The sequence below is a fragment of the Triticum urartu genome, chromosome 7A (assembly GCF_056163025.1).
Source record: "Triticum urartu cultivar PI428250 chromosome 7A, HENAU_Tu73, whole genome shotgun sequence".
Classification (NCBI taxonomy): domain Eukaryota; kingdom Viridiplantae; phylum Streptophyta; class Magnoliopsida; order Poales; family Poaceae; genus Triticum; species Triticum urartu.
Window position 1 is genome coordinate 710,473,123 of NC_141879.1, and position 11,010 is coordinate 710,484,132.

General features: G+C 52.9%; 1 pseudogene; it reads right to left on the reverse strand.

Moving 5' to 3' along the window:
* Positions 1–10,559: 10,559 nt before the first annotated feature.
* The window catches only part of LOC147961926 (FBD-associated F-box protein At1g66310-like), a 33,043-nt pseudogene continuing 32,592 nt past the window's right edge, over positions 10,560–11,010 (reverse strand).

The window sequence follows — 11,010 nt, forward strand, 5'->3', positions numbered from 1 at the left end:
TATCCACTACTTCTAAAAATCATTATCTATGAACCCTAAATTAACATCTATTACTACTAAAATCATCTACTAACTAAGCAAAGAGAGAGGGGGTTGGGGAGGGGTGGGGGGCTTACAGAGGGAGAGACGGTGGCAGGGAGGTGCTCGGCGACGGAGGGGCGGCGAGGGCGGGCTCGGGATCGGGAGGGCGGCGGGCTCGGCGGGCTCGGTCGAGGGCGGCGGCGGTGAGGTCGAGGGCGGCGACAGTGTGGTCGAGAGCGGCGGCGGTGAGGTTGAGGGCGGGCGGGCGGCGGCGGCGGTGAGGGCGCAGGCGCGCTCGGGCTCGGGCGGCGGCGACAGGGAGTAGGGGAACAGGCCGGTGGGGGGGGGAAGGAGGACTTAGTGAAATTTTGATGCGGGGGGTGGTTAACTCGAACTAGCAGTAGCGCATGTACAGAAAACGCGCTATAGCTAACTTATCTACAGCGCGTTTTGGGAAAAACCGCTACTGCTAATGAAAGCAGTTATTTTTTTTGTTTAGTAAAAACATCAAAAATATACATTGGTCATCATTGATCTTTTTGTGTATAATCTAAATAGTCAACATGAATCCTCACCGTACCTGTATAGGTACAGGCGAGGATTCATATTGCAACCACAAATCATACACATATAGTTCAATGAAGACCAAGTGCTCGAGATAGGTTGAGAAGCAACATATTTAAGGTGGTAAACACCTTGTTCGCTTAGCAGTATGGGACTAAACTTAATTAGCTGCGGTCATACTTACCAGCAGCGAGTTTTGAGCAAAACCGCTGCTACTAAGTTCTTTAGCAGTAGCGCGTCCACGGGAAGGGCGCTACTACTATATCTAGCCTGGAGGCAACACCGTGGCAATTATAGTAGCGCTCTTTTCACCTAGAGCGCTACTGCTACTCAGTCATTAGCAGCGCTCTTTTCTAAAGCTCGTTGCTGCTAATTAGCAGTAGCATCTAATTTTAGACCGCGCTGCTGCTAAGATTCAGTGTATAAGGTTTTCCCTAGTAGTGCCGTACTCTACAAGACTCGTGACTCCATGGAGCCGGATTCTTCTCCGGACTCCGAACCCTCCGCGCCCCTGCCGAACGAATCCGATTGGGCGCCAATCATGGAGTTCACGGCCACGGACGTCTTTCAGCACTCGCCTTTCGGCGATATCCTGAAATCACTGAAGTCTCTCTCTTTGTCAGGAGAGCCCTGGCCGGACTACGGTCCGCAAGGTTGGGGTACGGACGATGAAGAAATTCAAAACCCACCCACCACCCACTTTGTAGCCACTGTCGACAACTTAACCGACATGCTTGACTTCGACTCCGAAGACATCGACGGTATGGACACCGATGAAGGAGATGATGAAGAACCAGCGCCCACTAGGCCCTGGGAAGCCACCTCATCATATGACATATACATGGTGGACACCCCAAAAGAGGGAGAGGGCGATGGAACAGCGGAGGATGACCCCTCCAAGAAATAGCAAAAGCGCCAGCGTTAGCGGCGCCGCTCAAAATCCCGCCAACACAAAAATGGCGATTCCAGCACGGGAGATAATAATACCCTGGAAAGCGCCGAAGAACATCCCCCCGAGCAAGATTTAGCACAGGAGGATGGAGAAACCAGCCCTCATGAGAGAGCGGCCGACAGAGAGGTCGAGGACAATAATTGTATGCCTCCCTCCGAAGACGAGGCAAGCCTCGACGACGACGAATTCGCCGTGCCAGAGGATCCCGTCGAACAAGAGCGTTTTCAACGCAGGCTTATGGCCACGACAAGAATCCTCAAGAAAAAACAACAACAGCTTAAAGCTGATCAAGATCGGCTAGTCGATAGATGGACTGAAGTCCTTGCGGCCGAAGAGCATAAACCCGAACGCCCCTCCAAGTGCTGCCCGAAGCGCAGGTTGCTACCCCGATTAGAGGAGGAAGCACTCGACGGAGCCGACAGGCCACCTCGTGGCCGCGACAGAGAGGCCTCATGGCCCTCCACCCAAACCGCACCCCGTACCAAGGCACGGGAATATGCGCCGGACTTACGAGACATGTTGGAGGACAAGGCAAGGCAAACAAGATCGATCTACGGATCACGTAGGCATCCCACGGCTCGAGACGACAACCGTCACGCCGGCCACAAATTCGGCAGGGCCGAACACAGTAGACAAAGCTCATTGGAGCTACGTCATGATATCGCCCAGTACAGAGGCGCCGCACACCCATTGTGCTTCATAGACGAAATAATGGATCATCAAATCCCCGAGGGTTTCAAACCTGTAAACATCGAATCATATGATGGCTCAACAGATCCCGCGGTATGGATCAAGGATTATCTCCTTCATATCCACATGGCCCGCGGTGATGATTTCCACGCCATCAAATACCTCCCACTCAAGCTTAAAGGACCAGCCCGGCAGTGGCTTAACAGCCTGCCAACAGGGTCAATCAGCTGTTGGGAGGATCTGGAAGCCACATTCCTCGACAATTTCTAGGGCACTTATGTGCGACCCCCATACGCTAACGACCTAAGCCACGTAATTCAGCAGCCAGACGAATCGTCCAGGCAATTCTGGACACGGTTCCTAACAAAGAAAAATCAAATACTTGACTGTCCGGACGCAGAGGCTTTAGCAGCCTTCAAGCATAATATCCGTGACGAGTGGCTTGCCCAGCACCTAGGACAGGAGAAGCCGAAATCTATGGCAGCACTCACGGCACTCATGACCCGCTTTTGCGCGGGAGAAGACAGCTGGCTCGCTCGTAGCAACAATATGACCAAGAACCCTGGTCGTTCGGACACCAGGGACATTAGTGGCAGGTCGCGTCGCAACCAACAGAAGCGCCGCATCAATGGCGACAATGCTAAGGATACGGCAGTTAATGTCGGATTCAGAGGCTCTAAATCCGGTCAGCGGAAAAGGTCATTCAAAAGGAATCCCAGGGGCCCGTCCAGCTTGGACCGAATACTCGACCGCTTGTGCCAAATACATGGCACCTTCGAAAAGCCGGCCAATCACACCAACAGGGACTGTTGGGTGTTCAAGCAGGCAGGCAGATTAAGCGCCGACAATGAAGACAAGGGGTTGCATAGCGATGACGACGAGGAGCCCCGGCCGCCGAACAACAATGGACAGAAGGGTTTTCCCCCACAGGTGCGGACGGTGAACATGATATACGCCACCCACGTCCCCAAAAGGGAGCGGAAGCGCGCGTTAAGGGACGTATACGCGGTAGAGCCAGTCGCCCCAAAGTTCAACCCATGGTCCTCCTGCCCGGTCACCTTTGATCGAAGAGACCATCCCACTAGCATCCGTCATGGCGGATTCGCCGCATTGGTTCTCGACCCAATTATTGACGGATTTCATCTCACTAGAGTCCTTATGGACGGCGGCAGTAGCCTGAACCTGCTTTACCAGGATATAGTGCGGAAAATGGGCATAGATCCCTCGAGGATTAAGCCCACCAAAACGACCTTTAAAGGCGTAATACCAGGTGTAGAGGCCAGCTGTACAGGCTCAGTCACACTTGAAGTGGTCTTCGGATCTCCGGATAATTTCCGAAGTGAGGAGTTAATCTTCGACATAGTCCCGTTCCGCAGTGGTTATCATGCACTGCTCGGGCGAACCACATTCGCCAAGTTCAATGCGGTCCCGCACTATGCATACCTTAAGCTCAAGATGCCAGGCCCTCGAGGAGTAATTACGGTCAATGGAAACACCGAACGCTCCCTCCGAACGGAGGAGCACACGGCGGCCCTTGCAGCAGAAGTACAAAGCAGCCTCTGCAGGCAGTTCTCCAGTCCGGCCATTTACCGTCCGGACACCGTCAAGCGCGCCCGGAGTAACCTACAACAAGACCGCCTGGCACGTTCCGAGCAGGCGTAGCAATGCCACCCCAACCCCAACCCTCGCAAACAGGTGACGCCAGTACTTCGCGTCCATAACTACACTCTGGAAATACCATGGGCATAGGGGGAGGAGCACCATCACGGCACGCCCAAAACACGGCTTAAACCGCACCAGGGGCTGCCGATTTTTTACTTTTCTCTTACTTTCAAGACTCTACTCTTCGGAAGGCCTGTTCAGCAGTTCAACTGCCGCACAAAACGATGCAAGAACCAGAGAAGCAGACAAGCCATGCCGCATTACAGAAATCCCAGGTGGTCTCTATCACGAGCAGTATACCTGTTTCGCATACTATTCTGCAGCTTGCCCCTGGAGCAGACATGTTAAATAGTCCAACTTTTCATTTATCGCATTAATTGTATCGTTCTGCTTTGATCGCAGCTATTTTAATGAACAATGCATAGCTTTTGTCCATTTTTTGCATTACCTTTTTTTATATATATGTTCCTCAATGACATGTTGCACCCGTACACTTTGGTACGGCCAAAATACGCCAGGGGCTTCAGTACCCCTCAACATGGTGTAAGAAGTCCGAACACTTTAACAAGTGCGGCACCCCGAACTTATAGCATTATATGCATCGGCTCCGAATCATGTCGTGGGTCAATAGTTGGGTTTGCCCGGCTCCTATGTTTTGGTGCCTTACGTTCCGCTATATCGGCTAAGGTAGCACTAGGAGAACCACTGCGATTGTGCCCCGGTTGAGCTGGGTCGAGCACCTCAGTGGAGAAAGCTAAAACTGACCGTCATGATGAGGCAAGAGCTGGTCGCTGTTCGAGAGGTCTTTTCGAGTCCTTAAAGACTTATGCCGCTTAGGGCGAGGAGTCGGCTCTGTCCGGCCAAGGCGTGGATAGCGCCCCGAACTCGGTCTTTCGAATACTAGGGGCTTCACCGAAATTTAAAATTATAGAATTCTATGGCTAAGTGAGAGTGTTCACGCATTATAGTCCGATTGCCTCGTTCGTTGGGCTGAGCGCCTCCCTCGAAGGACCCAAATATGGGAAAAAGAGCGCCCAGGTTTATCCCCGAACACCCTAGCACTAGCGGCAAGGGGGCAGAAGCCGACTACTCGCCATCTCTCAGTATTGATAAAGAGCCGCACAGAAGGTAATATTTTAAATTCAAGCAGCATTGCTTAGCGCATATGAACAAGTTTTCAGCACACAGGATAACACAAGCGGGTTTTACTGAAAAAATACATCCTTGGTACATTCATCCGCAACAAGGCGGGCACCCTTCAGAACATCCTTATAATAATTCTCGGGCTTGCGATGCTCTTTCCCCGGCGGTGGCCCGTCCTTCACAAGTTTCTCCGCATCCAGCTTGCCCCAATGCACCTTAGCACGGGCAAGGGCCCTACGGGCACCTTCAATGCAGACGGAGCACTTGATGTCTTCAAGCCTCGGACAGGCCTCCACCAGCCGCCGCACCAGCCCGAAGTAGCTCCCAGGAAGAGCCTCTCCAGGACACAGCCGAACTAGGAGGCCCTTCATGGCCTGTTCGGCTGCCTTGTGGAGCTCGACTAGTTGCTTCAGCTGGTCACTCAGGGGCACGGGGTGTCCGGCCCCAGCGTACTGAGACCAGAACACCTTCTCCGTCGAGCTGCCCTCCTCGGCTCGATAGAATGCGGCGGCATCGGATACACTCCAGGGAAGATCTACGAACGCTCCTGGAGAGCTCCGGGTTCGGGTAAGTAACAGGTAACTCACGTTTATGTGTTTTCTTTGCATAAAAAATGCCTTACCCGCCGCTATTCTCTTCACCTCATCCAACTCCTGGAGGGTCTTCTGGGATTCGGCCTTGGCAGACTTGGCATTTTCAATAGCCGTCGCGAGCCCGGACGCTCGCGTCTTCGAGTCAAGCTCCAAACTCTCATGTTCCTTCATGAGAACCTGGAGCTCTTGCCGCACCTTGCCAACCTCGGCCTCATACCTCTCCCGCTCGGTGCGCTCCGCGGCCGCACTCTTCTCGGCCTCGAGCAACGCCTGCTTAAGGGTCGCCACCTCAGATGTGGCCCCTACAAAATAGCCATGTTAATCCTGTCATCTCTTGAAATTGCACCTTTTTTATATACACATTCAACCAAGGTATTTCTTACCTTCCTTCTCCTCGAGCTGCTTCTTGGCACACCCGAGCTCTTGCTTGGACTTCTCGAGGCTCTGCTTCAGCACGTCCACTTCCGTAGTCAGTGCGGCGGACGCTAGCAGAGAAGCCTGCATACGCATATTGACTCCTTTTGTTAGACTCCTGCGAATTCTTTGATCCTCTATTCGACTTTTCTTCCTGAATGCCCAACAGAGCATCAGGGGCTACTGTCTATGCGGTAATATTATTTGAACATTCTTTACTTACCTCAAAGCCTATTAAAAGGCTTGTACAAGCTTCAGTCGGTCCGCTTTTGGCGGACTGAACCTTCTGGATCACCGCACTCATAATAGTGCAGTGCCCCTCGTCGATGGAGGCACCTTGGAGCGCCTCCAACATATTGTCCGGCGCCTCCGGTTGGACGGAGGTCACCGGCACGGTAGGCTTGCTCCTCTTGGAAGGAGGTCGCCCGCCGGACTCTGGAACCTTTGAAGATTCCGGAGCTGTGTCCGGCCTTAAGCCGGACTTGGAGCCCTGGGGGGTTTCCTCCCCTTTACTCCTGGAGTCCGGGAGGTCGCCTTGCGGTGCCTCCAGGACCACCTCCTCCCTGCTTGGAACCTGTTGGGACAACACTTCGGTGTCGCCCATAGGGCGGGGGGGAGGAAGCCGTCGGAAGCGAGTTCACCTCCGACGAGTCTATTGAGCCGCTCGACGCGTCGAGCTGGTCTTTGGGTGGGCTGCATAAACACATTCGACATAAGGGAAAGCTGTGCAATAAACAAATACTATGAGTCACTCCGGTATCCGGATACTTACGATTTCGCCAGGGGCTTGACCCTGGGCTGCCACTCCTCTTCGTCGTCGTCGGCGTCGGTGGAGCAGTCTGGAGGAAGGGTTTTCCCCTTCTTGGACCCTCCGGCCTGCTCAGAGAGGGCGGCCTTCCTTTTCTTCTCTCCTCCCGCTGGAGGGGGAGAGGTCTCTTCTTCTTCCTCCTCGTCTTCACGAGAGGAAGGCGCTTCGGGACCGTCGGATGACGAATCCGATACCTCCTGGCGCCGGGCACTCTTTCGAGTCCCCGTGGCCCTTTTCGTGGCCTTCTTCTCCGGCACCACATAGGGCGCCGGAACCAGCAGCTTCGCCAAGCAAGCGTCCGCTGGGCCTTCGGGCAGAGGAGCCGGACAGTTGATCTGTCCGGACGTCACCACCCAATCCTATCAAAGATAAGGGAACTCAGATCCCGCATAGAGTCAAACTATGAAAAATTGATACCCTGCAAAGGGACAAAAGCAGCTTACCGCATGAGCGTGATGCTGAGTACTGAATCCGCGATCCTCGGCAGCGGATGCGGGAGCCTCAGCGCCCTTGAAAAGCATCCTCCAGGCATCTTCGTACGTCGTGTCGAAGAGCCTGTTTAGAGTTTGATGTTGCGCCGGGTCGAACTCCCACAGATTGAAGGCCCGTCGTTGACACAGGAGGATCAGGCGGATGAGCATAACCTGGGCTACGTTGACAAGTTTGAGCTTCTTGTTCACCAGGGTTTGGACGCATGTTTGGAGTCCGGTCAGCTCTCCTTTTTTACCCCACGACAGGCCGGTCTCCTTCCAGGAGGTGAGCCGCGTAGGGGGTCCGGACCGAAACTCGTGGGCTGCGACCCATTCAGGGTCGCACGGCTCGGTGATGTAAAACCACCCCGATTGCCACCCCTTCAGGGTCTCCACAAAGGAGCCCTCGAGCCACAGGACGTTGGCCATCTTGCCAACCATGGCACCGCCGCACTCCGCCTGGCTGCCGCGCACCACCTTCGTCTTGACGTTGAAAGTCTTAAGCCATAGGCCGAAATGGGGGCGGATGCGGAGGAACGCCTCGCACACGACGATGAACGCCGAGATGTTGAGGACGAAGTTCAGGGCCAGATCGTGGAAATCCAGGCCGTAGTAGAACATGAGCCCTCGGACAAATGGATGCAGAGGGAAGCCCAGTCTGCGGAGCAAATGGGGGAGGAATACCACCCTCTCATGGGGCCTAGGAGTGGGGATGAGCTGCCCCTTTTCGGGAAGCCGGTGCGCAATGTCGCTGGCCAGATGTCCGGCCTTCCTCAGCTTTTTGATGTGTCCCTCCGTGACGGAGGAGACCATCCACTTGCCTCCCGCTCCGGACATGACTGGAGAAGGTTGAGGTGGTAGTGCGGACTTGGGCGCTGGAGCTCGAGTGCGCAAGAATGGATAGGCAAAGGAAGAAGAAGGCGTGGGTGAAAAGGTGGATCCTTATCCCCTTATATGGGTGGGCACGACTACATGTCCCCACCAGCCTGGTAAAACTTGCTTATCTCCAAGCGCCGTAATCAAAGGCGCGGTTGGGTTACCCACGCCCGTATTGATGAGAATCCCGGAATAAAGGGACACGATCTCTGCTTTGACAAGACGTGCCAAGGAAACCGCCTCGCATAACGCGCTGAGGTGGGATAATGAAACGATTTGAATAAAGGCTTGGCCGTGGCGTGTCACACCATGAAATACGTCAGCAGATTAGATTTGTGTTAATATTATTATTCTCTCTATGGCAATATGTGGAAACTTATTTTGCAGAGCCGGACACTATCTTTGTGTTCAAAATCTTCTATGAAGTACTTGGAGGAGGAACCGGCCTTGCAATGCCGAAGACAATTTGCCCGCCGGACTCGTTGTCATTGAAGCCTGGTTCAGGGGCTACTGAGGGAGTCCTGGATTAGGGGGTGTTCGGATAGCCGAATTATACCTTCAGCCGGACTCCTGGACTATGAAGATACAAGATTGAAGACTCCGTCCTGTGTCCGGAAGGGATTTTCCTTGGCGTGGAAGGCAAGCTTGGCGATACGGATGTTCAGATCTCCTACCATTGTAACCGACTCTATGTAACCCTAACCCTATCCGGTGTCTATATAAACCGGAGGGTTTTAGTCCGTAGGACAACATACACATCAACAATCATACCATAGGCTAGCTTCTAGGGTTTAGCCTCTCTGATCTCGTGGTAGATCAACTCTTGTAATACCCATATCATCAATATTAATCAAGCAGGACGTAGGGTTTTACCTCCATAGAGAGGGCCCAAACCTGGGTAAAACTTCGTGTCCCCTGCCTCCTATTACCATCTGGCCTAGACGCACAGTTCGGGACCCCCTACCCGAGATCCGCCGGTTTTGACATGGACACCAGGCCATCATGCTTCGGAACAGGGTCACCTACCGCACCACCGTAAGAGCAAATCCCGACCGCCGCCTTCAAGAAGGAGCATGCCACCAAGGTGCCGTCGACGACCAAAACAGGGGGTTCCGGCTTTCGCTGGAGCTCAAGAAGGAGGCAGAAGTGGGAGGGTCCACCCCAAAGCCTCTAGGAAGGGTATCGGCACCAAAGGTGTCGACTTTGGGGGGGCCCCGCCCATCCAGGGGATTCCCCCGGAACATCACCCGAACGCCAGATCCGGCCAGCCGGCACCATGAGACGGCGGACGAAGCCACCAGGAACCACCACCGGTGCGAATCGGAGTGGATCGGACCGGAACCGAAGCTTCTCCATGGTGCTCGGCAGATTGCGAGGAGCCCCCACCACACCGACGACCGCGACCTCCACGCTGCCCGTGTAGCCATGGAAGGACGCCCACCAGCACCCGCCGTCGTCGCCCGCCGCCCAGGCCGCGTCGCGCGACACCTACCGAGGCCGCCGCCCCGAGAGCCGCAGCCCTCCACCCGAGGGGGAGGCGCTAGATCCCCACTACCACCTTCCTTGGGGGGCCACACCAGCGCTGAGCGCCCCTCTGGCAGCGGCGGAGGGGAGGAAGAGGGAGGAGGGAAGCGCGGCGGCGCTAGGGTTACCCTCGAGTCGCCTCAGAGGAGGTGACACGGGGGTAGGAGCCAAATCAAGATCTTTCTGTTAGAAATATTCTATAATACAGACCTATTTGTTGATTAACAATCTTTCTCAATAGGGCAGGATCGCGTGCTTCATAGTTCAATTCATGGGAAGAAAAACTAGATACACTTTGTACTAAATCATCGACTATTGATATAAATCGGAGGGAGTATTATATGTCCTGGATCCATGAAAGCCAATATAGAACCACTACTGCTACCTGCTGGTGTACACAACTTACAATATGACATCAAACAGAAATAAACAACCACTACTGCCTACACTCATAAAAGATACTAAATAACATTCAAGAGCAATGGAACAGAAATAGAACTTCTGAAATATCAGAGTAGCTAGGTAACATTAAAGCCAGTACAGAATCATAGTAGCTGCTATTGCTGGTGTACACAACTTACAATATGACATCAAACAGTAAAAAAAACTGCCACTACAACCTATGCAGAAAAGATACTAGTTAACATTTAAGCACAATGAAAAGAAACAAAACTTCGGAGCCCAACATCCTATTCTGCATATTGAAGTTTTATTTTGATTTAAAGCTTGAGCTAAACCTTCCACTACTGGATAGAAGTGTCAGAAGGGTTTGAACTACAAAAAAAGGTCAGGCATATAGAGGCAAGGAAATGTTCTGAAAGGGACAAAATTTGCATGCAGTATCATTCCAAGTAAAAGGTTCTAGTGAAGGGTTCGACCATTGATAAATCATGGGTATGCTTGTTATCTGTTAAAGCATCCTCACAACCACTTGTGAATTCAAATCGAGCATCTCGAGAAGCTTTGTTTCCCACTTGTAACCACACGTGTTGATTAGACTTCCATTCGCCGTCGCAGCTGTCAATGGATCCAAATTTCATTTCTTCTAGCACCTTCGCATTCAAAACGAAAAATTTGGCAAATTCAAAAGCCGGCATGTCCCCAGAATAGATCTCCAACACCACTCTTTTGAGATAGCTCTCGAGGCATTCAATTGGATCCAGTGGGTCATATTTTTGCACATTTTTCATCTCCGTCAGTGGCTGCGACTGGAGATGGAGAGAACAAACAGAGTGAAGACATGTTAATGGGTTAGAGGACAAGTCAGTCATGCTGATGTTGACAGTTCAGACA